The sequence below is a fragment of the Canis lupus genome, chromosome 1 (genome assembly GCF_011100685.1).
Source record: "Canis lupus familiaris isolate Mischka breed German Shepherd chromosome 1, alternate assembly UU_Cfam_GSD_1.0, whole genome shotgun sequence".
Lineage (NCBI taxonomy): Eukaryota > Metazoa > Chordata > Mammalia > Carnivora > Canidae > Canis > Canis lupus.
In genome coordinates, this window is record NC_049222.1 from 103,553,993 (window position 1) to 103,560,233 (window position 6,241).

Below are 6,241 nucleotides of genomic sequence, written 5' to 3' on the forward strand. Positions count from 1 at the left end.
CTCAAAAAATTAAAATATAATACCATAGGATCCAATAATTCCACTACTGAGTATTTACCCAAAGAAAACAAAAACACTAATTTGAAGAGACATATTCATTCCTGGGGCATCTGAGTGGCTCAGTTCATTAAGTGGCCAACTCTGGATTTCAGTTCAGGGCATGATCTTGGAGTCATGAGATCAAGCCACAGTTCAGGCTCCAAGCTCAGTGAGGTTTCTGCTTGAGATTCTTTCTCTCTCCCTCTCCTTCTGCCCCTCTCTCTGCCTGCTTGTTCTCACTCTCCTTCTCTAAAATACATAAAATAAATCTTAAAAAAACATATTCACCCATATGTTTACAGCAGCATTATTTACAATAGTCAAGATATGGAAGGAACTCAAGTGTGGATGAAGAAAATGTGATGTACATGTACATATACACATAATGGAATATTACCCAGGCTTGAAAAGGATGAGATCTTGCCATTTGTGACAGCATGGATGGACCTAGAGGGTATCACGCTAAGTAAAATAAGTCAGATAGAGAAAGACAAATGTCACGATTTCACTCATATGCAGAATCTAAAAACCAAAACAAATTAATAAACAAACAAAAAGCAGAATCATATCTTTAAATACAGAGAACAAATAGATGGTTGCCAGAGGGGAGCTGAATGCAGGGGGATGGGCTGAAAGGGTGAAAGGGAGTGGGGGGAGGTACAGGCTTCCAGTTATGAAATTAGTAAGTCATTAAAATTAAAGGCTTAGTACAGGGAATATGGTTAATGATACTGTGATAACGTTGTGTGATGACAGATGGTAGCTACACTTAGGGTGAGCACAGCCTAACGTACAGAGAAGTTGAATCGCTTTGTTGTGCACCTGACATTAATGTAATATTGTATGTCAGCTATACTCCAATTAAAAAAAGAATATAGGGCAGCCCCGGTAGCGCAGCGGTGTAGCGCCGCCTACAGCCCAGGGCGTGATCCTGGAGACCCTGGATCGAGTCCCACATCGGGCTCTCTGTATGATGCCTGCTTCTCCCTCTGCCTATGTCTCTGCCTCTTTCTCTCTCTCTGACTCTATGAATAAATAAATAAAATCTTTAAAAAAATAAAAAAGAATATAAATGTCTCTTGTTCTGTACAGTGGTAAACAGCTCCATGTTGAGATGAACTTGAGTTTGCTTAGCCCAATTTCCCAATATTTCACAAGTACAAATAATACTTCAATTAGTAGCCTTGAGATATATCTTTTCACATTTTTGGCAGGAATTTCCTGAGGCAAAAGCATAATTTCCACATGTTGTTTGGTAAATAATGATAATTCTCCTAAATGTGAATTGTCCAATTTTTTTTTTTACACAAAAGAGCAAGTCTTTTATTTTAAGGAAATTGGTATTTCCCAAAGGTATAGAACTTTGAGGGTCTGGGTGGCTATGTATTTTGATAAATACTAGAATTAGACTAGAAATTTTAATTTACTATCTAAAATGCAACAGTGCTTTTGACATACGCCAGCTTTTCATGTGACCATGTTCCAATTTTGCATTCCTATCAACAATATAAGAGCATTTCTGTTTATTCTCAAATTTGTAAGAGCAAGTTGGAAAGCTTCTTTTTTTTTTTGCCAAATAGAAAAAATAACATTTCAGTTTAGTTTAAATTTGCATTTACTTAAGTAGAAGTAAATCTGAACGGATTTTCACGCGTTAAAGTGCCATTCTATTTTTTTATTGGAAAATATTAAAATTAGTTTGGAAAAAATAGAGCATATTGTGAAAAACATGTATTGGATTATTCCTTTTGTAATTGTAGGGTAAAAATATTCTGGATATTTATTTTTTGATCATTTTTAATTTTTTATGTTTTTATGTTTTAGGTTTTTAAAAAACATTTTATAATTGTCAACATAGTGTTATATTGGTTGCAGGTGTACAATATTGTACACAGCACAATACAGTGACATGATCTTCACAAGTGTCATTTTAATCTTTTTAAAAATTTCCTATTGAAGGTATCCCTGGGTGGCTCAGCGGTTTAGGGCCTGCCTTTGGCCCAGTGCACGATCCTGGAGACCGGGGATCGAGTCCCTTGTCGAGTCCCGCGTCGGGTTCCCGACATGGAGCCTGCTTCTTCCTCTACCTGTGTCTCTGCCTCTCTCTCTCTCTCCCTCTCAATCTGTCTATCATAAATAAATAAATAAATCTTTAAAAATTTTTTCCTGTTGATCCCAGGACTCTGGGATCATAACCTGAACTGAAAGCAGATGCTTCACTTTCACCAACTGAGCCACCCAGGTGCCCCTCTAATTATATTAAGAGAAACATTTATTTTTTATATTTTCCCCCAGCTTTATTGAGGTATAATTAGCAGATAACTGAGTTATTTCTTTGTTTAAATTTTTTATTGGAGTTCCATTTGCATAACACCCAGTGCTCATCCCGCCAAGTGCCCCCCTCGGTGCCCATCACCCAGTCACCCCCACCCCCCCCCCACCTCCCTTTCCACCACCCCTTGTTCGTTTCCCAGAGTTAGGAGTCTCTCATGTTCTGTCTCCCTTTCTGATATGTCCCACTCATTTTTTCTCCTTTCCCCTTTATTCCCTTTCACTATTTTTTATATTCCCGAAATGAATGAAACCATATAATGTTTGTCCTCCGATTGACTTATTTCACTCAGCATAATACCCTCCAGTTCCATCCACATCGAAGCAAATGGTGGGTATTTGTCGTTTCTAATGGCTGAGGAATATTCCATTGTATACATAAACCACATCTTTATCCATTCATCTTTCGATGGACATCGAGGCTCCTTCCACAGTTTGGCTATTGTGGACGTTGCTGCTATAAACATTGGGGTGCAGGTGTTCCAGCGTTTCATTACATCTGTATCTTTGGGGTAAATCCCCAGCAGAGCAATTGCTGGGTCATTGAGCAATTTTTAACTCTTTGAGGAACCTCCACTCAGTTTTTAACTCATTGAGCATATTTTTAACTCTTTGAGGAACCTCCACTCAGTTTTCCAGAGTGGCTGCACCAGTTCACATTCCCACCAGCAGTGGTTCCACACAAATCTTAAGATGATTTGTTCCAACTCTCTGAAGAAAGTCCATGGTATTTTGATAGGGATTGCATTAAACGTGTAAATTGCCCTGGGTAGCATTGTCATTTTCACAATATTAACTGTTCCAATCCATGAGTATGGAATGTTTTTCCATCTCTTTACATCTTCCTCATTTTCTTTCAGAAGTGTTCTGTAGTTTTTAGGGTATAGATCCTTTATCTCTTTGGTTAGGTTTATTCCTAGGGATCTATCTTATGCTTTTGGGTGCAATTGTAAATGGGATTGACTCCTTAACTCCTCTTTCCTCAATCTCATTGTTAGTGTAGAGAAATGCCACCGATTTCTGGGCATTGATTTTGTATCCTGCCACATTGCCGAATTGCTATATGAGATATAGCAATCTTGGGGTGGAGTCTTTTGGGTTTTCTATGTAGTATCATGCCATCTGTGAAGAGGGAGAGTTTGACTTCTTCTTTGCCAATTTGAATGCCTTTGATTTCTTTTTGTTGTCTGATTGCTGAGGCTAGGACTTCTAATACTATGTTGAATAGCAGTGGTGAGAGTGGACATCCTTGTGGTATTCCTGATCTTAGGGGGAAGGTTCTGAGTGTTTTCCCATTGAGAATGATATTCGCTGTGGGTTTTTCATAAATGGCTTTAAGATGTTAAGGAATGTTCCCTCTAAACCTACACTTCGAAGAGTTTTAATCAGGAATGGATTCTGTATTTTGTCAAGTGCTTTCTCTGCATCTACTGAGAGGATCATATGTTTCTTGTTTTTTCTCTTGTTGATGTGATCTATCACGTTGATTATTTTACGAGCGTTGAACCACCCAGGGATAAATCCTACTCAGTCATGGTGAATAATCTTCTTAATGTGCTGCTGGATCCTATTGGCTAGCATCTTGTTGAAAATTATTGCATCCGTGTTCATCAGGGATATTGGTTGATAATTCTCCTTTTTGTTGGAGTGTTTGGTTTTGGGATCAAGGTAATGCTTAACTCATAAAATGAGTTTGGAAGTATTCCCTCCCTTTCTATCCTTCAAAACAGCTTTAGTAGACTAAGTATTGTTTCTTCTTTTTTTCTCATTAAACTTTTGTTTTAATGGGTCTCAAAATTCTGTGACAGATTTTTGGTCAAGTTATTTCCATTAAAAAGTACTGATTTTAAAAACTAATAACTTAAAACTGCCACACATGCACACACAAAAAACAAATGATCCACAAAACATTCTCCTTTCCTTCTGAAGGTTTTATGATGCTTTGTTATCATTAACCACTCTTTTACTATTAAACTTAAATGGCCAATTGACACAAACAGTTCTGAGACCATTCTTCCGCCACCGATTAAGACTGGGGTAGCAGGTATTGGGGATAATATTCATTTAGCCTTCTGAGCTTTCTGGGAAGACTTGGTAACTTTGCCAGCTCCAGCTGCCTTCCTGTCCACTGCCTTGATGACACCCACAGCAACTGTCTGTCTCCTGTCACAAACAGCAAAACAGCCATGAGGAGGATAGTCAGAGAAGCTCTCAACGCACATAGGTTTGCCAGGAACCATATCAACAATGGCAGCATCCCCAGATTTCAAGAACTTGGGACCATCTTCCAGCTTTTTTCCAGAACGATGATCTATCTTCTCCTTCAGCTCAGCAAACTTGCAAGCAATGTGAGCTGTGTGACAATCCAGCACAGATGCATATCCAGCACTGATTTGGCCTGGATGGTTCAGGATATCACCTGAGCCATGAAGCCAGCTGCTTCCATTGGTGCGTCATTTTTGCTGTCACCAGCCACATTGTCACAACGAACATCTTTGACAGATACCTTCTTGACATTGAAGCCCACATTGTCCCCAGAAAGAGCCTCACTCAAAGCTTCATGGTGCATTTCAACAGACTTTACTTCAGTTGTAACATTGACCAGAGCAAAGGTGACCACCATGCCAGGCTTAAGAACACCAGTCTCCACTCGACCCACTGGGACAGCACCAATACCACCAATTTTGTAGACGTCCTGGAGAGGCAGATGCAAGGTCTTATTAGTTGGATGAGTTGGTGGCAGAATGCAATCCAGAGCTTCAAACAGTGTGGTTCCAGTGGCATTCCCATCTTTACGGGTGACTTTCCATCCCTTGAACCAAGGCATGTTAGCACTTGGCTCCAGCATGTTGTCACCATTCCAACCAGAAACTGGCACAAATACTACTGTGTCGGGGTTGTAGCCAATTTTCTTAATGTAGGTGCTGACTTCCTTAATGATTTCCTTGTATCTCTTCTGGCTGTAGGGTGGTTCAGTGGAATCCAATTTGTTAACACCAACAATTAGTTGTTTTACACCCAGTGTGTAAGCCAGAAGGGCATGCTCACGGGTCTGCACATTCTTGGAGATACCTGCTTCAAATTCACCAACACCAGCAACAACGATCAGGACAGCACAGTAAGCCTGAGATGTGCCTGTAATCATGTTTTTGATAAAGTCTCTGTGTCCTGGGGCATCAGAGATGGTCACATAATACTTGCTGGTCTCGAATTTCCACAGGGAGATATCAATGGTGATACCATGTTCACATTCAGCTTTCAGTTTATCCAAGACCCAGGCATACTTGAAAGGGTCTTTTCCCATCTCAACAGCCTCCTCAAATTTTTTGATAGTTCTTTTGTCGATTCCACCACATTTGTAGATCAGATGGCCAGTAGTGGTAGACTTGCCCGAATCTATGTGTCCAATGACGATGATGTTGATGTGAGTCTTTCCCATTTTGGTGTAGGTTTAGTGGTGGTTTTCATGACACCTGTGTTCTGGCGGCAAACCCACTGCAAAAAAAGGGTATTGTTTCTTCTTTAAACGTTTGATAGAATTCCCTTGAGAAGCCATCTGGCCCTGGACTTTTGTGCCTTGGGAGGTTTTTGATGATTGCTTCAATTTCCTCCGTGGTTATTGGCCTGTTCAGGCTTTCTATTTCTTCCTGTTTCAGTTTTGGTAATTTGTGGCTTTCCAGAAATGCATCCATTTCTTCCAGATTGCCTAACTTGTTGGCATATTGCTGCTCTTAACTTATATTAAAAACATAATATATTTTTTCAGATTAAGATTTTTAAAATTTTTTAAATTGGAACTAAATTTGCCAACATATAGCATAACACCCAGTGCTCATCCCGCCAAGTGCCCCCCTCAGTGCCCATCACCCAG

At 39.8% G+C, this 6,241-nt stretch overlaps 1 pseudogene; it reads right to left on the minus strand.

The window, feature by feature from the left end:
- Positions 1-4,265: 4,265 nt before the first annotated feature.
- LOC106559604 lies at positions 4,266-5,952 on the minus strand (annotated as a pseudogene).
- Positions 5,953-6,241: the final 289 nt, after the last annotated feature.